Here is a 23,883-nt window from a genome sequence, read left to right as displayed (position 1 = left end):
TTTCATGCTAACCAACTAGCAGCATGTATCAATTAAGGTGTCTCAAACAGAAACATGCACACCACAAGGTGACTTATTGGTGGGTGACTGCAAGCAAGTGCAACCAGAGGCTGACAGGCACCTGGCCCTGCTGCACCTAGGATCAGCACTCCAAGGTTCCCTGGCTTAGGGTTTGAAGTGACTTTACAGAGCAGAATTTCTATGGGTAACAAGAACTATTAAACAGTTGACTACTAATTTGGGGCATCCTGATCCTAGCCTGGCACTGGATCCCATGGGCAGCAGCTCAGTGCTCATGGGGATGTGATGGAGCAGAGTCATCTTGAGTTAATGTCAATTGCTTCCCACATTGTTCTGTATAATCCTCCCAGCAATCCTGAAAAGTACGCCCTGTAGTTGCTCAGGACTTGAGTGGGGTTTCATGGGCTTTTAAGTGACTTGCCCAAGGTAATCACAGAACCAGTGACTACTGGGTCCAGAAGTCCAGCCCTCGCAGTCAGACCATGGAGCTCTTAGAGAACCCTGAGTGATACTGCCCACTCACTTTCCCTTCCTGCCTGGGCAGAGTCATGGGTGTCAGGGGACTAAGATAGTGGGTACACTGAGACTAGACTGATGCTCCCATGCAAACAATATGTGAACCCTTAGGGACATACTCCACCCAGAGCACCTGGTGTGCACAGGCTCACTTCTATTTGTGTTTTGTGCTTCTGAGGTAGATTTTCACTTTGTGGTTACCACAACTTATATAAAAATCTTAGACAATTGTATGCAGATAACAACTTAATCTCAATCATATACAATGCTGTGCTTTGACTATCTCCTTAACACACACATTTTATGCTTTTGATGTCAACATTTCCATCACTTTGTACCAAGTATCTTGAAAATCTGTTTGATCTACAGTTTTCTTAAATATTTTTCTCTCTCCACATACTGGAGAGAAATACTGACTCAATGTTACTTACAGTATTGCTGTCTGTGCTTTTATATGTTTTATGTTGCAAATTAGTAATTTTGTTTGCCTTTTTCAACTTCACTCTCTTCAGCAGTTTCAGGGACAGACCTCGTGGTGGGGAACGTGGCTTTTCTTTGGGAGAGTCATCGCCTACTTCCTCCTCATTTCTGAAGGACAGTTTTGCTGGACAAAGTATTCTTGGCTAGTGAGTTTTTCCTTGTTTCCCCTTTATCACATTGAATTTATCCTCCTGCTCTCACCTAGCCTACAGTGCTTCTGAAGAACAAGTTCTTGAGTGCCACCTTGGGGCTCCTTTATCTGGGATAAAGAGGGATGTTTTTAAAGCACCACAGTTTCTGTGCAGTGGAGAGAAGCATAGTATCAAAGAGTGACAGGGTTCTTCCTGTACCTGAAACCTGCCAGGTGAAAACTGTGCCAGGAGCACAGTGTAGAACAGGGCAGACATTATGGCTCAGCAGATCTGAGTGGGGTGGTTGAGCTATTCTTTATACCACCAGCATGGAGGCAGGAAAAGTTCTCTCTCACTCATTCTCTCTCTCTCTCTCTCTCTCTCTCTCTCTCTCTCTCTCTCTCTCTCTCTCTCTCTTCTTGTTTTTTTTTTTTAATTGTTGTTCTGATCAAAAAGACAGAAAATGATCTTAGTCTGGGATAAGCAAAATTTTTTAAAAATGTAGTTGGAAGGAATCCTATGTGATTCCATTCCTCTAGCCACTGTGGAACAGCCAGAAACTTAATGGAATTAGGAACATTGCATTTGAATCAATTTAAACTTGAAATAAATTTGTAGCAGGTATCCAAGAAAATTAAGTCCTACAAGAAACTTCACACTGAGTTGCTAGTGTCACCCAGCATGGACCTCAGTGATGCTTCTTAAGACATCTGAAAGTCCGAAAAAGGAGAAAAGAAATCTGCCTCTGCTTCCTGCTCCAAGGTCTTGTTTTATTTAAGAAAGTGAATCAAATCTGGTCTACTGTTGTCAGTAGACAGAAATTTTAGTAAACACATAAAAAGACATCCACTGCAATCTGGTTAATTTTAAGCACACCACAAAAGCATGGTTATATAAAAAATGAAGAATAATACATTTTAGAATATTAGAATATTTACCTATTTAAGCCATGTAAGTGATATGCGTCTGTGGCTTCAGGGGCTGTGGCTGATTTGAAGCAGCAGCAGAAGGGCTGAGATGTTGTGTTACAAATGCAGGGGTCACAAAGCCAAGGATTTGCACTTTCTGGCCTTTGCAGAGGGCCTCCCTACCTCTGGAAAAGCTCCATAAGTACAGGAAACGGGTTTGCTCAATGGTGTATCACAGGTGCTGAGCAAATAGTTGAGGCAGGAATGGATGAATGGTGCCGTCAGGCAGAAGGTGTTCTGTTTTGCAGCTTTAAAAGAGAGGGAGATTGAGGAACCTGAGTCAACACATCCCATATTCGTATTGCACCTGGAACACAGAAAGTTCTGTGCACCAGCAGTGAAACATTTATGTCTCTACTGATTAAGAAAACACCAGATGTTCATAAGAGTTTGTCCCATTCTTCAAGTTCCAGAACCACAGGAATAAGGAATAAGGAGCAAGTTGATGAGGTTTGCTCTTGAGAACTGGAAAGCTGGAGAAACCATCCAAGTCCCCACATCTCCTGGATTCCTCAGGAGTCTCAGTTCCAGTCCTCTCCCAGCGGTACAGGTGCACTTACAGATTTATGTAGCTTGGTTCACAGGTCATGTTTTCCAGGGGAATGAGGCTCTGGAACAGTCAGGTTATTGTCCCAAGTCCCTTTTATCTGAAGATTATTGCTTTTATAATCAATGCTTTTTCATCTTAATGCATACTGAAAAAGTTGTGAATTTGCAGGCAAGAGGACGAGTCAGGAAGCAGAAGTGAGAAAAGCCATTTGAAATGGAACAAGAAATGTAAACTACAATGATCCAAGTACTACGGGCATGAAAGGTGTGTTTGCCAGAAAATGACCTGATTTCTAAAAATGAAGGATATTTTCTCCTCAGCAATCAATGGCAGCTCTAGGAATTTTGGCAAATATGGTTAAAAACAATTTGCCTTTCTTAAGAGCTAAACTTTGTGTTTTTTTTTCTTTTTTCTGAGATATCTGTAAAATTTTTATTTCGTTTTTCAAGATTAATTATTAGGGATGGGGTTGCAGCCCAGTGGTACAGTGCTTGATTGCCTTGCATGTGTGAGGCCCTGGTTTTGATCCTCAGCACCACATAAAAATAAATAAAATTAATTTTAAATTTTACTATTGGTACAGGAATCCATTCTTCTTATTGCAAATTAGATCATCACAATGTCTGTTATTCTGCATTTCCAAACTTCCTCCCTCAAACATCCCCAATTATTACCATTACTATGGTATCTTGAGTGGTTTTACCCACCTTAACAATACTTTTATAACCACATGGATATAAATATAGAAAATACTTTGCATTATTCCATGTTTTATCACACAGAGCAATAATAATTTATAATAATGTGCTTGTTTCATTCCACACTTTGTTTTTCAGCAGAAGGATTTTTTAAAGTGATTCATTTTTTAAAGCAGATAGAAAAGAGATTAAAAGATAGACTTTATTTAATCTTTTTGAAGCTGTTTAGTTCCCCTCCTAGGCATCTGCTATTTGTTGTCCATTCATCCTTCACCTGATGGGCCTTGGGTCTTAGGGCTTCTTGCTGTTGTAATGTAGAGCATTCTTACTTGTCATATGCATGTGAGTCGTATGTTCATTCTTCCTGGAATTTGAGCTGTTAGGGCATGGGGAAGCATGAACATGGTGGGTTTGGCTCTATTAACTGCCATCCCCTGGAACCTGGTAACTCACCTCAACAGCAGTGTGCACGAGTGCTGACCCTTGGTGGCACCTTGGATTCTCCCACAGTACCTGCCTTGACATTGTGAGGCCTGTGCAATCCTACCTTGCTGATGCTGGGGTAGAGAGGCACCCAAGGCTCTGTGAGGTGTCCATCACTAAGTTGATTGGCGGTTTTTATTTGACTTTTTACCTGCTGAAGGCTCACACTTCTCATTTTCTGTTTCTTGGTCTTTTTACAGTTATTGTAAGAATTCTTTGTGTACCATCATCCCAGCTTAGGGCTGGATTCCTGTCCTTTCTCATGCAAGTTCAAACTTGCTGGTATGGCTATATTTAACTTTTGATTCCCTTTTATGAATTTTGCTTTTGTATGAATTTGTTTAAAAAGCTGGCCCTCCTCCATGCTTAGCAGATACACATCACATGCTTTTCCAATAAATGTAACATTTCCCTCTTTTGTATGACTACTAGTTCACTGGACTGTGGGTTGTGGAACAAGCACAGGCTCACCCTCAGGCAATCCCATCTATGGAAGCATCTGATCTTTCTCAACTACGTGAAAACTGGCAATCACATTGTGTACTATTGCATCTGATGGCATAAAATCATAAGCTCTGCTCTTCAGTGACTTTGTAAAAGTATCACAAACCCCCAGCCTGCCTGTGGACTGAGACCCAGCTGGACTTGATGCTACTTTCCATGACCCCTAGAGGCCCAAGTAGATTAAAAGGCACACATTAACATATGTCATTTGCCTCCTTTCCATTTCCTACAAATATCTCCTTGCTAAACATTGAAATTCACCATATCTCATTCTCCAATATCACTCTTCAATAACAGGAATCAGGACTCCCTGGTGTTACAGCTGACTGTGGGGCAAAGGCAGGAAACAAACAAGATGTCCCCAGAGCCTCTGGTGGAGCCTAAAGTCAGGAAGCACTAAAAGAAAACCAAAAATGCAGAGTCCTGAAAAGTGATGGAATATGTCAAGGGACACAACACCCAAAAAAATGCATGGGGACAAAACTCTAGCAAAGGGGCAAGGGGACACAAAGTGTGGGTCAATAATATCCAGGTCAATATCCACTCCAAGACATGTATCCAGGAGTCATACAACATAAGCAGGTAAGTGGGTCATGTAGAGGGTCCCCTCTCCTGGAAGTACTCTGAGTGACCAGCAGACAGTCCACCCTCAAGGAGGAGGTTCCATCCCTGTTCCTTGCTCCTCCAGGATTGGCCCTGCATGGCACCTACTCCAATGTGCACAATACAAAAGGGAAAAGGATGAAGGAGGACCTGCAGAAGGCAGTGACTGGATTCAGTTCCTGTCCTATGACTGATGAACTACATGCTTAAGATGTCCATCTCTGTGGCTGACGTCAGTCAGAGGAGACACTAACAGAGCAGAGGAGACTGCCTGTCCTGACTACCTACTCCAGTTTCCACACACCCAGCCTGGTCACACTGCTGGGTAGACCTCTTCTGGTTCCTGGGGCTGCCTGATTTATAATCATTTTTTTTTTGCTCAAATAAACTCTGTTTAAGCTTGTCCAGGGGTTTTCCCTTTTAAGAAGAGTCACCCATGTCCTGGAGAAACCTGACTCATGCTGCCTTAGTTGGGTAAAGGAGGCTGACAGCAGCAGTGTAGTCAAGGTGATGGCAGGAAGCCTCAAAACCAGAGCATGGAAGGGGTCTCTGCAGTCTTTTACCCAAAACACCAATAGGAATGTGTTCAAGAGAAAACCTTCAGGTAAAGGGACACTCTACGACATGCCTGATCAGCATTCCTCAAAACCATCCAGTTCATCAAAAAAAAAAAAAGGAAACTCTGGTACACAGTGGAGCCAGCCTATAATCCCAGCTGGGGTTCAGGCAGGAGGATCACAAGTTCATGGCCAGCCTCAGCAACTTGGTGAGACCCTATCTCAAAATACAAACCAGAAAGGGCTTCAAATTTAGCTTGAAGCTAGAGTACACCTGGGTTCAATCCCCAGGACCAAACCAAACAAAAAACTAACAAAACACAAAAACTGAGAGACTTCCACAGTCCCAAGGAGCATAAGGAGGCATGATGGATCCTGGAGGGGGTCCTGGGACACAGAAGGACCTAAGGTAAGCAAGAACGCCTGGATTACTCAGGCACCTATCTGAATACTAATGCTTCCACATGGTTTCAGCATTGGGAAAAAATGTACCCACTGAAGTATGATGGGGATCTGGTGTTGGAGTTATGGGAGCTCTCTGTACTGTGTGCAGATCCAAAAAAACAATTATCAAATTTAAAAGCTTCCTTAAGAAAAACAAGAAGGTGCAGGACTGTAACCTCATGCCATTAACAACTCAACAGCCAGACTGGAAGCTGCATGCAAGGAGCACAGCTGGCCCTGGGCAGTACCAGGAGGGTTTGATGAGGACAGCCAGGCAAGAAGTTGCTGGTACACCAAAACCAACAGAGGACACCACACCCGTGCTCACTTCCCCAAGATGAAGAACAGGAGAGTCACTCAAGAGACTGAAAGGTGCACAGCACTGTGTAGGTTACGACATCCATCTATGGTCCTGCCTTCTTCCTTGCTGGATTCTTCTTATGCAATGACTGGGGAAAGATTCTATAGCTTTAGTACCTAGAAACAATTTGCTCCCAACTGTAAGACTTTCTCCAAGGTCTCAGTAACAACCCAAGTACTTCTGCTACCCTAGTCTTCTCGTGTTTAAAATGAGAGTAACCTCCCCAAACCCCACCAGTGTTATGACGTCCAGAGTGAATATCTAGGCAAAGTACTTGGAGTCTTACTAAAGCACAATACAAATGAAAAGTTTCATCAGCATGGCTGGTAACAATGATGACACAGCCATGCACTCAATATTGGAAATTCAATATCTGATACTTATCTAAGGACCAGATGAACAGCAAGTGCGATTGCCTCATTCACATCTTCCAGAATGTATTCAATGAGTGTTGCTTGTTTATCAAGGGCTGTTTAAAGGGACAGGTACCACATTGCACTACTGGCTTTCCTAGTTAATGAGAAATGTTCACATGCTAATTCAAAGTCTTTATACATCACAAAGCCTGATAACATCACCAAATGTGCAAGTACTCTGAGGTTTCCCTGCTGCTCCTCTTGGCCCATTACAAGTACCAGCCCTCAGAAGAAACAACTTTCACCAAGGATTGCTGTGAGGCCACAGAGAGCATGGGGCCAGCCCTCTGTGATCTTGGCTCCTTTCCATTTGCCTGTTTCTGCAAGGATGTTATTCTCTTTATTCTCCTGCTGAAGTTCCATTCCTTCTCTTTGTCTCATCATAAATTAAAGTATAAACCCCCATGGGAATGTCATTGTCACTGTCAAGCAGTAGCACCCATTCTCCCTTGATTCAAAAAAAAAGAAATGACAGCCAGAGGAAGGAGATCTCACAATGAATAATAACATTATCTGGCTCAAGAGCTCCACGCCCCTCCTGGCCTGTTCCCTTCAGCTATAACAAAGATCCCACTGTGCAGTCTCACCCACAAGCTTGATAATATGCTAATGTAATTTTCCACTATAGAAATCAGAAACAGCTGGATTTTAAGATTTCCATTTGTAATCAGTTCAGACCCTTCTTAGCTTCTGTTCCATTACCATTTTTGATCACAGAGCAGCACTCAAAATTTGCTTTTGTAGTTTAATCCAGAAATCAGCAGCACTCCCTCTACACAGTGATGGCTTATCAAACCCTCTCTTGTGTTGTGGTGGGTGTCAGTGCATCTTTCTTAATAAGCCCTATGGCACCTCGTGCAGGGTCACACCTTCAGGATGTCTGCTAAAGACATTTCTGACAGTTCTGGTAACCAGGAATCTGTTCCCACCTCATTGCCCCAAATTGGGAACAAAAGCAGGTTGTTTTCTTAGAAATGTCAACACTGCACCTAAATCTGAAGCAAATTCAAAGTGAAGTCAACAAGGTAAATGGCACTTTAAATTATGCCTTGGGCTTCAATCTTAACAAAGTCCATACATGCTAAGTGAAGCAGGAGCTGATGCTGTCTTTCACCAACAACATGAGAAACAGCCCATGTTTCCAAGTGTTAGCTTGCAGGAATAATGAGTGGGGTTGTGCTCTCCACAGTGGCCATCCTCACTTGACAAATATTTAAATGTCCTTGTTACACAGAGACCCGCAATTTTGTGAAGAAGCGATACATTCTGTGGTTTCATACACAAAGGACTTCGCTGAGGAAACTGCCACATTGTGAGTTTTTAGGGGTCCTTCTCATTAGGAAAGACCCTGCTGTAGAAGGACCCAGATCCTGACACTGAGAGACTCCTGTTAACTGGCTACTATTAACTTCCTCACTTGTTTTAACAAATCTTCAACTACTGCCATGCTTGGTTTGGTGGTGCTGTGGGGACACAGATACTCAAGACACCACCCCTTTCTTCATGGGTTTTAAAGTGTAGAAAGCAAACCCCTGGACATAAGCACTCTGCAAGACAGCCAGACACAAATTCGGGCAGAAACAGGTTTGGGGGCAGTGAGGAGGCTGGGCCTTCTCCACATGGAGGCAGTGCTTGCCTGAGCACTGAGGTAACAGCTCTGGGAGGAACTAGAGCCAGGAGACATGGCCACCTGAACAGGGCAGGAAGGGAAGACAGAGGCATTGTGGATGGGAAGGGCAACCAGAATAGCACTCTGTGGGGGAGCTGGGCACATGCTGGGCCCCAATGGCAAGGGCACAGGGGAGCAGGACCCCATAAGAGAGTGGAAGTCACTGACTGACTAGATGCACCCAGGTCCAAGAAAGTGTGCTTTTACCTCTAAGAAAGAAGGAAACCTGGAGGAGCTGGGCAGCAGTGCAGCAAGACCATAGCTGGGCTTTGGGCAGAGGCTCCTGTGATCTGCTGAATCAAAGAGGGAGCCAGTGAGCAGCCACACACAGAGCACAAGTCCTGAAACCTTTCAAAAAGGCCAAAAGGAGCAAGGTACTCAGACCACCATTCAAGGTGCTAAGACATCTGGCACTCTCAGCCATTCACAAACCTATTCCAACTGGAACGTAATTACATGATTTTGTATTGTAACAAGTACAAAGAAGCATGAACCAAACAGGGCAGAGGAAGCTACCGAAGTTGGAGGAGGATGATTGAGTATGAACTTGGGACTGTGCCAAATGGGCAGCTAGAGCCAGAACTACACATTACAGGTACAGGACAGCACAGCACAACACAGCACAGTGCAGAGTGTTTGCAAAATCAGATACTGAGGGGAAAAGTAAACCATGGAATAGTGTTTACAACATGAACCATCAAAATGTAAATACTGTGTGTTATTTGCAAGCTATTTATGGATGCATATGTCTATTTAGGAGGCTTTGGTTTTTAAATTAAAATACACATAAAGCAAATGAGAACCCATTAGTGTGTTCATTACCACTTGGAATATTGTATTTCTCAAAACAAAAGAAAGAAGTAAAGGAGCACAGAAAAATGGAGGGAAAGAGGGTCAGTTTTATGGAGCACAATGAGGCCCATTCAGGTAAAGAAGGAGGAAAGGGATCTTGAGGGTGGGAGGATCTAGAAAGAAGGTGGAACTGGAGACAACATTTGCCCAACTTAAAAATGGAATCAGAAATGTTGCCCAGTGTCATTAACCATCAAAGATACTCAAATCATCCCACAAGAGAGAACACCTACCTCTTAGGACAGCCTCTATCAAAGGGTTGAGAGAAGGAAACCCTACCTCTGTAGTTGATGGGGATCAGGGCAAATGGCATAAGAATCTAAAAAAAAAAAAAAATCAAACAGAACTACCAGATGACCCATCAAGCCCCCTTCTAGGCTCATATCTACAGAAAGTGAAACCAGGACCTTATAGGACACCACACCCCACATCAGTGCAGCAGTATTTACAGGACCCTGGGCAACTGGCCCACTGCTCAAAAAGTTGTCCCCATCCTCTCTGCATACTTCCACAAGCTCCATATGGCCCACCCTGGACACCCAGGTGGTTCCTTGCATGCCTCCCCAGAGACATGTTCTTCAGCCTTGGGGAAGGGTGGCCTTTTGGGTTTGTCTGGTTTTGGTTCTCCTCCATCAGCACCCATATACCTGTGGGGTTCTCTCACTGGCACGGTCTTTCATCAGAGCTCAGTTATTTTATACTCAACTCCTGTCCCATACACCAGGCTCTCCTGCCATCCTCTGCACAGACTACTCTCCCCTCTAGCTTATAAACACTGGACAGAAATCCTTACTCCACCAATCGCTAGGCCTCTGTGCCTGGCTCTGCACCATGGTAAAATGCATCCATCAGTATTTTATCAGAGAGATGTCTTAGGTATGTCCTCCATGGTGAACTCTAGAAAATATTTACCCCACCTTGCCCATAACAATTATTTTGTTAGTCAGATGTCATCACCATGACCAAAATACCTGACAGGATCCACTTAGCGGAGGAAGAGTTTATTTGAGGTCATGTTTCTTAGATTCTGTCCATGTTTGGCACAGTCCACTGCTCCAGGTCTGAGGTGAGGCAGAACATCATGGCAGAAGTATGTCATGAAGAAAATTTGCTGGGCTCATGGCAGCCAGGATACAGAGAGGTAGAGGGGAGGGGGGGGGGTCTGGGGCATATAGCTCAGTTGGTAAAGTGCTGCCTCTTGTACACCAGGTCCTAGTTTCAATCACCAGCCCCACCAAAAACAAGAGAGAGAGAGAGGGAGAGAGAGAGAGAGAGAGAGAGAGAGAGAGAGAGAGAGAGAGAGAAGAGAGAGAGAGAAAGTGGACCAGGGACAGATCATTCAAGGCCACATGCATAGTGACCTATTTCCTCCAGCCATATCCACCAAAGTTACCACATATTAGTTCTTTTAAATTATTAAATCATCAGACATACTATCCCACCCATGAGTTACAGCCCTCCTCATCTAAGCATCTAGCCTGTGAACCACCTGCATGGCCTCATGAGGAAAGTTGTGTGGCTGGAACTGCATGTCCTGCACACTCTCTTTACTTAATCCTACCAAAGGCCCTCAAGATGTGCCACATTCTATTTTTACAAACATGAGATCTGAGGCTTATGGAAATTAACTTAATGATATTTGCACAGGAAGCCAATGTGCCAGAATTCAAACCTGGGCAGGACCCCCCCATGGCCTACAGTCTTAGTGCTGGTTTACCATGTCACTTCCAATGTCTGTGTTCCCTGGGGTGGAGGGGTGATTTTTAAACCCAGAGGAACCCTATAAATTACTATTCAAGTCTTCCACTTTTGGATATGATGAAAGGAAGCCACAGAAACCACCTGTTCCAAGGTCACCTGGAGTCCCTGTCTGAGCCTGGGCCCAACGTGGCTGCTTGAGATCCATTAAAGGCTCTCACTCCACCAGCCCCTCTGCACAGCTACCTGCCTCACCTGTGGAATGAGCAAAGGATGTCACAGAGGCCTTACAGCCCCCTGGGCTGCATGGACCCCTCAGTGAAGTTGAGCATGTCTGCCCTGAATCCAAGCTTTACAAGGCCCTGCTGTTCTGTCATATAGGCCAACCTTTCAGGGTCAGTCCACTGACACAGTCTTCGCTCCACCATCTTTATGGAGCTTCTGGAGGTCCTGTCACCAGCTTCATGTAGCCAAGTCAATTGTGGATGCAGGCACACTCCATGCATGCTTGCAAGTCTGCCCTCTGGCCTATGCTTATCTGGAGGATAGGGACAGTAGAAGTGTGTACTTCAGAACGCTCTTGTAAAGTTTCCCAGATCACACACTGAGTGCTCGCCTGCTCCCCAGCAGAGGCTCATGAAGTTTATGTATTAATCCATTGCCACTCTTCTCCACTGTCCTGTCCACATGGGCCATGAAGAGGCGAGAGGAGTCCCTCACTGGATGTGGCAATAGCTTGCATGTGCCAGGGACTTGGCTGGTGGCTCCACGCCTCTGGTGTCATGGTGACAATGAAATGCCTCTCCTTCTGGAACACACAGAGTCCTGTCCCTTCATGGTTCTCATACTGGTAACCAGGCAATCGACAGTGATCACACTCAAGGAGAATGCTGCTCGGGCTCCAATGGCTCCACCTGCCATTGTAGCAGGGTCAAGGGCATAGCTCACCATTGAAGAGCTATGCCCTTTACCTGCCACCACTCCAGAAAATTAGGTTTTCTTTTCTTTCATTTGAAGTTACTTTCAGGCTTTGATGAGCTAAGAACTCCCTAAGTAAATAACAACTTGTGCATTAGGCCAGGTGCACGCATTTGAAGTGCATTTGAGTGACAGTGTGTCCCCGAAGGCTCTGCAGCAGGAGGGCAAGCATGGGCTGCATGTTTCTCAGGAGCTGCTCAGGGGACCTGAAGAGTGCCCTCTCAGGCCCCCTTTCTGCTGCCTCACCTTAACCCCACTCCAGATGTCAGGCTAATATGCCCATGAAACCCAGGACCTGACACAGAGCCTAGAGAGGAACTATTATAAAATTACTTACACATCTGGATTTCTAAAAATGGATTCCTATGCCAAATATAACCTTATTTACTCATTGCACTTATTCAATGTGATGGAACAGATGATCTAGAAGTAGACAAGTGGAGGAGGGTCCCTCCTGCCCCACCCATCAGCATAGTGGTCCCACACCCTTGTCCATAGAGCACCAGGGCCCTCTGAGGCTGGAGGGTCACTCACTGTGGCTCAGGTCCTGTGTTTGCTTCCACAATATTCCCATTTCTCCTCAGTATAATGGAAGCTTTAGCAAATAGCCGACATTCAAAGAAAAAGAGAGTGATTTATCTACTAGTGAAAAAAAAGTCAACTGACTTACCACTTAATTTTATTCAACCTAGTTCTAAAAGAAAAGTCATAGCATTTCATAAAAATATATAATTCAGTAACATAAAATTAGAAAGACAGAAATTCAGACAAATGGAAAATAATAAAAATAATGATAATGTAATGTATCTGGAGTCACTGTAACCATCAAATATTAGTCAACGGGGTTTCCAATAGACAGAGCATAGAAGAAAATAGAACTAAAAGGTTCACAGAGCCTCTATGTATGAAACAAACCAGTGCAGCTTCTCCTTAAAGCCAGACTGAGGAGCCACCCCAGGAGGCCATAGCCAGCAGAAGGTCCAGAGATTTCTCACCAGAGAGAGACAGCCAAGATCACAGGAGGTGCTGCGCATGCAGTGAGTCAGAGAGCTGTGGGTTCCAGCTCTTCTTTTCACCAAGGCAGCAACATCTTGGAGAGTCACTGGGAGTTCTGAGGCTCAGTTATCAGGGAACACAGGGAGAGCAATGGCTGGCTCCGTGCCCTTGCCCCCTTTCTAAGATTCGCCACCAGCATCATTTGACAGTCTGGCTTCTGCTAAGTGGAACATGGGGTGTGGGGATATATAAATATTCAACTTTAAAGAAGAGTAAAATTATGGAATTTTCCAGTAAATGTTTGAAGTTGGAAAATATCATGCTAAGCAAAATAAGCCAATCCCAAAACACAAAAAACCTATTTTTTTTTCCTAATATGCAGATACTAATTCTCAGTAAGGCAGAGGGCAATGGGGAAGAATAGCATTACCTTAGATTAGGTAGAGGGAAGTGATGGGAGGAGAGGGGAGGAGATGTGGGGATAGAAAATATAGTAGAAGGAAACAGACATTTTTACTGTATGTATATATGTGAATGCATGACCAATATGATTCTACAACATGTACACTCAGAAAAATGAGAAATTATTTCCCACCTATGTATGATATATCAAACTGCATAAGTGCATTCTACTTTCATATGTAACTGAAACAAACAAACAAAAAAGAACTAGAGCAGAGCTTGCAGACTCTAATTCCATTTTCCCTTCCTGCCATAACTCTCTGAAAATGACCCTATTAGCAATATAGGAATGCATTTCTTTGTGTCCATTTTGTATTTTATGTATATGGAGTTATATAGTGAAAGAAGTAACTTCTTAACTTCAACATTGTTTGTAAGAATCCACATGTCCCACTGCCTAAAGCCCAAGACTCTTCATCTCCTTTTGATAGGCTCCAATTGTGTTTTTTTTTCTATATTTGTGTTTTTTACTGCAAAGATGGTTGTTCTGTGTTAAGATATTTAATATTTTCTATAAAGTCTTCCTTTACTTCATCTACTTCAGATAATAAAGTAAATATTTTATTTCTTTCTCCTTCTAATTTTTTAAATGGGGCATTTAATTTAGCACTGTGAACCTGTTCCTTCTAAGCTCTTTTTGGCTGATCATCTAAGTGAACACCAATTTCTGATTCACTCTTAATTTTCAATTCCAAGTTACCATAATTTTTTAGGTCTTCTCCAAGCACAGAAGCCCAATCTTTCTTCTGCACCAAGTGTTCAGTCAGAGATTAAATATGATTTTCTTTGTCTCTTTGATCTTGTTCTGCATATACAGTAGAGTCTTCCAATGTCATTTTCTGTTTATTAAGGTTATTCACTTTTTCTTTCAGCTTCTTGTAAAAGTTGTTTCTGACTATCCTGAAGTTGGGAATTTTCTTTCAAAACATCTTTAATTGCTACATTAAACCCCCTACATTCATTTGAAATATTCTCAAGGTTGTTTCACCTTTGGCTATTAGTAACTTGAGGGGTTTGGATTCATCTTCTAGGGACTTAATCCTTCTTGATATATCTGACATAAATTCATCCTTTTGAGAATGTTTAGTTTTCTCTTCTTTTCGATCTTTTTCTATAAAGAGTATTTCATCCCCTGGTTTAGATTTAGAACTATCGAGCTTTTCATGAATTGCCTTCAAATTTTCTGCTTCTATGGACTTCTTCTCCAAAATGGCATCCTTTAAAGATGACTCTAAGCCTTCATACTCTTTTTGAACAAGGCTAACTTTCTCAAGTAGTTGACATTTTTCTTCAATTAGTCCAGCAAGTTTTAGAGCAAGCTGCTTTTCCTCTTCTCACATAACACCTGCTTCTAACACAGTGACAACATCTCCACAGAAACAAGAGTACAGCAAAAAATCCAATAACTGCATATATCACTAACTCCCAAGGATATCAATAAGGATAAGGGCCTGGTTTTATATCAGCAGACAATGATGCCAAAGGCCTGCATACTTCTTCTAGGATGAGCCCAAAATACAGCTGAGGGGCACCCCCTGACCACTCTATCATGCTAAGGCTGCTTTGCCTACTACTGCTGCAGCCACAGCCTGCCCAGCCACAACCAAACAGGCTGTGGACACTCAGATATTTGGTGAGGAACTCAAAACTGCACCAGGGAATGGAGCATACCATTGTGAAGCAGCTGCAAGTGGGACAGGTGGAGCTGTGGGCATAGACCTGGGAAGCTAGTCATAGGCTACCAGGAGCCTAGCACACTCAAGTGCCTGTCAGGGTAGTCTTGGCCCCTTCACTATGCTGTGCATTCTGAAGCAGTGCAGGTTCCAGTCTGTCCCAATTGATCAAAAGAAGACTCCTCTCCATGCCACCTAGCCCTTTGTTTAGTGTCAACCAGGCCAAGGTGGAGCTTATTATGTACTATTTAATTCAGTCATAATGTCACCAAGTTTGATGTAACTAAAATACTAAAGCATTGTAAAATAATTTAAAGAGCTACTACATCATATATTTATATTTGTACCACTTGTCCATTTATTGTAATGATTCATTCCTTTTCCTCCCCTCCTGTCCACTCCCATTTTTCCTTCTTTCCTTCTTTCTCCCTTCTCTCCCTGTCCTTTTCTTCCAATGTTGGGAGTTAAACTCCAAGGCATTCTCCATGCTAGGGAAGCTTTCTACTGCTGAGCTACATCTGCAGCCCGTTGACACTTACTAGAAAAATAATCTGATTTATTTCTATAGAAAAACTCTCATGTTAGACTATTTCAAAAGTAATTTTAGAAGAGTTGCTAACATGGACACAAATCAGTTATGACAAGTTGCTTTTAAAAAGTTCAGCATATGTAATATTTCTAAAAAGAAGGAACTTGAAACTTGAGTTGGTATTCATGTCAGTTTTTCTAGACTACTACTTATTTAAGTCTTCAAAGTAGTTCTTCAGATGTTCTTTTGACTTCTTATAGGATGTAAAAACTTCCAAGTAACTGGGTCATTATAAATATATAGCAAAAAGAAGGATAAGATATGACTCAGGGAAATGGCTTTAGCTCCTGAAGGTGAATTATGTTTTTGTTAAGATAATAAAAGACATCTAATATATATTTTTGTTCCTAGTTATGCATGAATTGTTGATGAGCCAAATCTAATGTTTCAAGGACAGCATTCACTAGTAGTTTTAGGTTTTCTAAATGTCTCTAAAGTTCAAAGGCATTATGCCACCATGTATGATTAGACCATTTCTATTTCTATGGCCAGTTTTATCAACCTGTCTGATACATGTATCAGAATCAAATTGTCAGCTGGAAATGGTTTCACACACCTTTAATCCTAGTAGCCACTTAGGAGGCTAAGGCAGGAATAGCACAAGTTCAAGGCCAGCCTCAGCAATTTAGTTAGACCCCTTCTCCAAAAAAAAAAAAAAAAAATATATATATATATATATATATATATATATATATATATATATATATATATATGCCCTTCCAGATCCATTAAGATACAACACCATGGCCTGCTGCCCTCTGCCATCTCATGACCCAGAAGGCCTCACCAGATGCCAGTAGCATGCATTTTTTTTTTTTCTTTCTTTTTTTTACAGTATAAAATAAAGATGAACCCACACTTGGTTTTATTATTCTCTCAATTTTGGCTGACATATATCTAAGATTATAAAAAGAATACATTCTCGTTTTAGAAAAATGATTTTAAAAATGATATAAAATATATAAAGATATTTAGTAAATTATCGTTCACCGATACATCCTCAACTACCCTCCCCCAGGGGAATTAAAGCTATTAATTTGATGTACGCAATTTCATGCATACATATACACATATGTATGGAATTATGGAATATGTAATTGCTATTAATAATAGGATCTATACACATTATTATGGAATTTTCTTTTTCCTCCTAATATATCAGGAAAAAGTCTGTGTTTAACTTAGCTTTTTAATGTCAAAATGGTATTCCTTGCTATAATTGAATAGACTTGATTGTCTCTATTTGGGAGTGGGGGGGGAGACACAGAAGAAGGACTGACCTTATAGAGGAAAATCAGACTGTTTCCAATTTTTTTTTTTTTGCCACCATGAACAATGCTGTATTACTATTTTTATGCATGTATATTTTTATAGTATTTCTTTTGTTTTATAAAATACTTTCTTAAAACCAATGAATCATTGATTCATAAACTTTGCTTAATTTTAATATTAATAGTCTCATTATTTTCCAAAAATTTGTTGTAACCCTTACCCCTCACTCTTATAGATGTATTTGAAACTGTTTTCCTGTATCCTTTTTTTTACAAGATGAGAAAGAGTTTATTGGTGCATGACATCAGATTTAATAATATTTTTATTGGGAAAATAGTTAGCAGATTGGGGATTCAACTCCATTCTTCAAATTGTGGTTACATTGCAACTTCAGCTTAGCTACAAATATGAGTTCGGCCAAAAATCAACAGGCATTCTGTGAGAATGGAATTTACAATACAGACAATTTAAAATAAGAACATTTTGAAACCAACTATTTTGTGATGTTTTATATTACTGCTAAAATATTAAGATGTGATAATATTATTGTATTTTTAGCTTTTAAAGTTCCTTTATAGGGATGGGAATAGAAAAGACAGTAGAATGAATCAGGCATAACTTTCCTATGCTCATATACAATACATGACCAAGATAACTCCACATTATTTACAACCATAAGAATGGGATCTTAGTTAGAATAAATTATACCCCATGTATGTATAATATGTCAAAATATACTCTACTGTCATGTGTACCTAAAAACAACAAATAAAATAAATAAAAAATTAATTGCCCTTATATTTTAAAGAAAAAGTTAAAATTTTATGGATTAAATTATATAATGTCTGAAAAATGTGAAATAATCTAGTAGGTGTTGGGAGTATAGATAAAATAATCTTTTTTTAAAATTTGTTTGTTGTTGGTTGTTCAAAACATTGCATAGTTCTTGATATATCATATTGTAACTGATGTGATTCTGCAATTTGTATATGGGGTAAAAATGGGAGTTCATAACCCACTTGAATCAGTAGCATGCTCTTTAACTTCCAGAGCCATAAGCTAAATAAAATGTCTTTTCTCTATAATTTACCCAGGGTGATATCCAACTATAGCATCAGAAATCATACTAAGATTCAGAGAGATTACTGGTCAAGGCACACAACTAAAAAGCAACACTTTTGGGACTCAAACCAATTGTCTTCAGTTCCATTCAATATAGAAGCACACAAAAACCAGGCTGCAGATTCTTCTTTACTTGCTAGAGCTGTTTGTGTTTGAATGTAAAAGTCACTAAATGAATCACGAGCTTGTTTGCATCTACAGCATCTGTATCAAGATACCTACTTTAAATTGAACTTCCTGAGCATTGTCCTCATCTGAACATGGAGTCAATAACACTTTTTTCATGATCATCATCATCATATTCACTATAACAGAGTTTTTCCCTTTATTAAAGAGAAAAACAGAACAGACATCAAATGCTGTTCCATTCCTTTCCACTCTCATTTTCCCATTTCTTAGTAGAAAGGAAAAAAAGTGAGGCTTCTTAAAAATTATTTTTCTTTGAAGGATTATAGGATTTTCAAATGGTATAGAAACTATAATAGTATATCAAAGAGTAAAAAGATACCAAACCACACCCAGCTAAAAAAGTTGAGTCTTGGTCAATTACCTTTGACTTTCCACTCTGTAACAGGGGCACCTGGTCTTACCACTTATTTAAATGTGAGAAAGTTTTGCACCATTCATGTCATCATTCCCCAGATCACCAGAGATGATTATGACAGATGAAGTACCCCATGTGCCTCCTGCGCATTTCCAGAGTTCAGGAACAGCTATTTGTACACTTTCCCAAAACTTGTAATATCATTTCCTACCAAAATTCTAGTACAAATGTTTTTCTTTGTAAGATGCAAGCATTCTATTTTAGAGAATCAGTAGCACTCTATAATTAGAAACTGCTGAACTGGGTGTGATTTTGCATGCCTGTAATCCCAGTGGCTCAGGAGGCTGAGAATAAAAGGATAATGAGTTCAAAGACAGCTTCAGCAAAAAGTGAGGTGCTGAGCAACTCAGTGAGACCCTGCCACTAAATAAAATGCAAACTAGGGCTAAGGATGTGGCTCAGTGGTCAAGTGCCCTAGAGTTCAATCCCTGATAACCTCACCATCACCAAATAAAAAGATTAATGTTTCCTCTCTGACACATTACCCAAGGAAATGGGAATCTTCATTCCAGAGAATCTACTGTGTACAATTTATTAACTGAGACATGTCAATTTGCTTGACAAAAGCATTCACCATCAGAGTCCTATAAGGCATTTGAAGGAGACATCAGAAAACTCAAGGAGACATGGTATGGGCATCCAGGGAGTCCAAAACATGATTCCTATGATTCCCAAAAGCTTCCATGGATCAAATACAACCAGTAAACACTTTCCTGATTTAAATGATTGTTACAGTGCAAAAAACTATCCCTCTTGGTAAACATCACTAAACCCCCTAGGGGTCCTCCAGGACACCCCACAAATCACTCAGACCACCCCAACCTCCAGAACTGTGGTTGAAAGCCACTCTGATTCACTGGTACTTATGCTAAGGCAGTTGTAAAATATTTTGAATATCACTCCTGGGTATCATCAAAACTGCTTCTTAAATAAGAATCTTTCTCCCCCCTAAAATTTTAGGCATTTTTCCCTTGAGCTATTTGACAGTGTTTTCTTCATAAAATATACTAGCAAGTGAAAGTAAGCTCCAGTTCCATGAAATTCATCTATTTCCTATAGTAGGTTTTCATCAAATTATGTATGTTAATATTTAATTTAGAATTCATACACAGCTTAATTAAAATTCTAAGTTGTGACACTACAATTTTTTAAACTATAGAGAAACAGGATTTTCTTGTGGATGGTGCCAAAATGTATGTTACAGCACAATCAATCACTCATTTCTTTGGAACCATGTATTATTAATCTCTTTAATCATCCCACTAGAATAATGATTCAAACATAAAAGCTATACAGAGATCATTAATGACAAAGAAAAATTTTGGTACTATTCCTGAAAATACTCGAGTTTAGAAAACTACACAACAGTGCAGCACTTATAATACCCCTAAAAAATTATAGAGAAGACCCAAAAAAGTGGCCATTTGTCCTTCTGCTTAACTTTAAACTGTATGAATTGGTTACAAATGGGTATTACCCAGTCAGTAAGAGCTTGCCACATGGAAAAAAAATTAAAATCATCTTATATATTTTTGAAGAAAAATATCTGCATTTGAAAACAGAAATAAAAGTCTTAATTTTCAAAAGGAGACAATGATTAACTATGGGCAAATTTATAATTCACTAAAGCCATATCACCATGATTCCATTACCTAAATTATGTAACAGTGCCATGGAATTTTACTCGCCAAACAACAGCTTAGAACATAGCCACACACTTAAACATATTTGACAATAAATAATGGTCAATAACAAAGTGCCGTGCACAAAACAACTGGTCAAAAGAGAAACAGTCAGAGCTCTGAAGACACAGGGAGACACACAGATGCCCATGTGCACAACAGGCAACCACAGAGATTCATTGCACTTGGATTTCTTTTTTCAAATTCAAGATATGATGGGGTGCTAGGTAATGCAGAAGGTCAACCCCAAGGGAGTCACAAGTTAAAAATTAATTGACTTAACTCCACAAACACAATTTCCAATACCTGTAAGATCCACCATCCCCCAGCAGCTGAGCACACTAAAATACTCCAGTCTAAAGTGTACTTGCCCCTTCCAACTTCTCCACTGTGTTGGCCAGCATCTCTTGCCAGATCCACAACAAGAGGGACTGCTCCAGCCCAAAGGTGTTGATGGACAGGTCTTGGGGGACATTCTGCAAGCAAAGAGAGAGAGGTGTGTATATGTCACCGGTGTCAAGCATTCATGCCCCATCTACCTTGGTGTCTATCCTTCAGCCGCTTCACAGTAAGAGTGAAGATCCTTGCTACCCCTGCACTGTCAGCTTCCCATCACCACAAGACACTTTCATTACTACTCTTGTTTCATACATTATTAAAATCAGGGTAACAAGTCCTGCCCCGCCTGGAGTGTGTATCCTGACACGCACTGCATTGAAGCTTTGTCTTTAGTTCCTTTGGTTCCCTGAGACAGGGACTATTACTTCCACCAGAGAAAAAGAAAGGAGAGAAGTTAGGTCACTTTTACAAAGTCACACAGTCACAAAATATTCAAGCCAGGATTGAAATTTGGACTATTCCATCTCTCATGTATTGGTTTCTAACCCATCAAGCATTCTGTTTATTTAAACAATAACATTTAAGGCTGGGCAAGTGGGAGGCAGTGACACCGGTGTAAAGTGTCTGTGCATAGAGGGGTCAGCAGAGACGAGGGTATCCAGAGGCCACTGTGCCTGCTTCAGAGAAACAGGAATCAGAAGGCAAGGCTGGGTGGAATCTGCATTGGCCATGGCCACCACTGTGGGGACTAAGAACAAGGAGGAGGAGCCAACGTGCAAGAGCAATGTCTGAAATGAATGTTACATGAATCATTTTAAGAGCTGCACACAACTTGAATATTTCTATAGCCCTTTCTCATTAAAGTACATCAAGATGAATGAATCTGCCTCCTTGTAGCTTTTGGAGTGTCCTGGTGCTTCTGCAAAAGTCTTGCCTTGCCAGTCAGGTTTTGCAAATCATGTTTTCTGGGATTGTAAGTTCCCTCCGTTGTCCTGAGTGGAGAACTCTTGTTGGCTCCCATGATGAGATTCCAGGTAACATCCTGCTGCTCACGCTTCTGGATGACATCAAGCAGAGGCCTTGTAAATCTAGCCAATGGGGGCAGTGGGGCCATCTGCACAAATGCATTAAGGGTTCAGGGCATCACTATCTCTAATTGTAGTGCAAAACATTTGTAGAGCTCCCAGTGTGGGGATGGAAGCCTTGAGTGCAAGCCTAGTGGCCCCAGTGAGAGGTACACTTGTTACCATGTCCTAAAGAATTACACAACTGTGAAGAAAAAGAACCTGGAGACTTTAAATTCAGCAAATGTGACATCATCATTTTTTTTTTTTTACCTCACGTTGATAAAAGCTGGCTCCACAGAGTAAGTCAATGGGATCCATGGCTTTTGCCCAACCAACTTAGTGCAGAATATTAAACCATTGCATCAGCCCCCACCCCAGTGCAAAGCATTTTATGACTTTGAAGTGAAAGACAAGGAAGCACATAATGACTGACTTCCATTTGCTAAGGATGATGTTCTGTCTGTGATCCAGAGTGGATGTAAGCTGTTCTGAAGGAATGTTGGCAGACAAAATCAGAATATTTCTGATTTCCTACATTGAGTGTAACTTGGCTGCTAAGCATCTGACAGAATGGATTAAGCCTCCCATGCCATGAGTTGATGCTGAAACATGTACCTCAGCAGTAGCCCAGAGCAGCACTGCCCCAAAGCACTTTTGACACCGAGAAGAACATGAAATAGCAGCACTCCTTCACCTCCTTCCTCATGGCATGCAAGTCCTTTCATGCATCCCAGAACTGACAATCTATGGAGATCAGCCCTCTTGTCCTCATCAGCTCCAGCAATCTTCAACTGCCACAAGGATCAGAGAAGTGTCTGGGCTTTCCTTCAGTGTCCCTTCTCAGATTCATGTGAGTACCACCACGTTCTTTGTGACCCCACACCCAAGCAGCCCTGTGACAACTGGCCCCTTGTTCACTTTTCTGTTGGATGTCCCCTCTACAGGTGCCCATGGAACTATGAATCCTTCCTTTACAGCAGCCCCTCTGCTGGCTACCACTATCCTCACCTCCATCCTGCCAGGTACTGTGCTGCTTCTGCTGGAATGGGATCCAGTCTCTTGGCAGAATCCACTGCTGACAGGTTAGAAGGTTGAATATTATGAAGATGTTAGTTCTCCCAAAATTTATCTAAAGATTTGATGTCATCTCATTACAAATTGTAGCAGTCAATTTTGTGGAAATGTGCATATTAATTCCAAATGTATATATTAATTAACATATATTAAATCCCAAATTTAAGCAGGTATACATCTTCTAAGAACCTGGGATTATAATATGGTAAAAATAATTAGGAAGGGATGAATTTTAAGTTTTAATTATCCCTGATTTTTAATATGATCTACTTAATTTTTAATAATGGTTGGGTTTAACAATGGTTTGCAAATTGATAAAAACTACTCTCATAAAAAAAATAAATGTGGGCTGACTTTAACAAACCAATGATACCAGGTATGCAGAGAAGCTTAAGTATCCATGATTTTCTTACCAGCCATTCTTAAGTACTGGAAGAATATTAGCCTAATTAATAAAAAAAAGAAAAAATAAAATGAAAGAAACTTCACCCTCCATCCCAGAATATATAATTTGATTTTCAAGAGTAAGCAGGTTTGGGAAGTTATATATAGGTCAATTTTTTTTTTCTACTACATGGCTGGCTTTCCTTACAGATTATAGGTAAAGTCTTTGGATTTAGATCTTGAGAAAATGTCATATAATGTTCTGCAAGCCATTTAAGAAAAAGAGGGCCATGAAGTGTTCATGGTTTGTTTACAAAATATACATTTTGCCCAAAGTCCTCTACTCTGGCCACAAATTGTAAGTCCACCATTGAAGTTGCAAATTGAAGACAAAGTTAATTTATAATTAAGATAATCTCAAAAGACTAGAAATTTGTTTAACCATTACAAAATAACAAGTCCAGAACCCTTTTATCTATCAGATAAATATTGGTTAATGAATGAAAACTAGCAAACCATTGGTTTTCAATATGCCTTCAGGAGAGCCCTAGAAATGCGACTATCCTGCATTCTTGTAGGAGGTTTCCTTTTACCTGTTATTCTCTAATTTAAAGATGACACTAGCACAAATTCCTTAAATTTTAATTGATGGACAGCAGCCTGTGTCTTGTGCATTTCACAGGTGCCAGT

General features: G+C 40.9%; 1 pseudogene; it reads left to right on the top strand.

Annotated features, from left to right (window-relative positions):
- Window positions 1–21,541: 21,541 nt before the first annotated feature.
- LOC124077583 (E3 ubiquitin-protein ligase SH3RF1-like) lies at window positions 21,542–22,830 on the top strand (annotated as a pseudogene).
- The last annotated feature ends 1,053 nt before the right edge of the window (window positions 22,831–23,883 follow it).

The sequence above is a fragment of the Marmota monax genome, unplaced genomic scaffold (genome assembly GCF_021218885.2).
Source record: "Marmota monax isolate L192 unplaced genomic scaffold, Marmota_monax_Labrador192_F-V1.1 WCK01_AAM20220418_F8-fsc00433, whole genome shotgun sequence".
NCBI classification, from domain to species: Eukaryota; Metazoa; Chordata; class Mammalia; order Rodentia; family Sciuridae; genus Marmota; species Marmota monax.
This window is presented reverse-complemented; position numbering and strand designations above follow the sequence as displayed.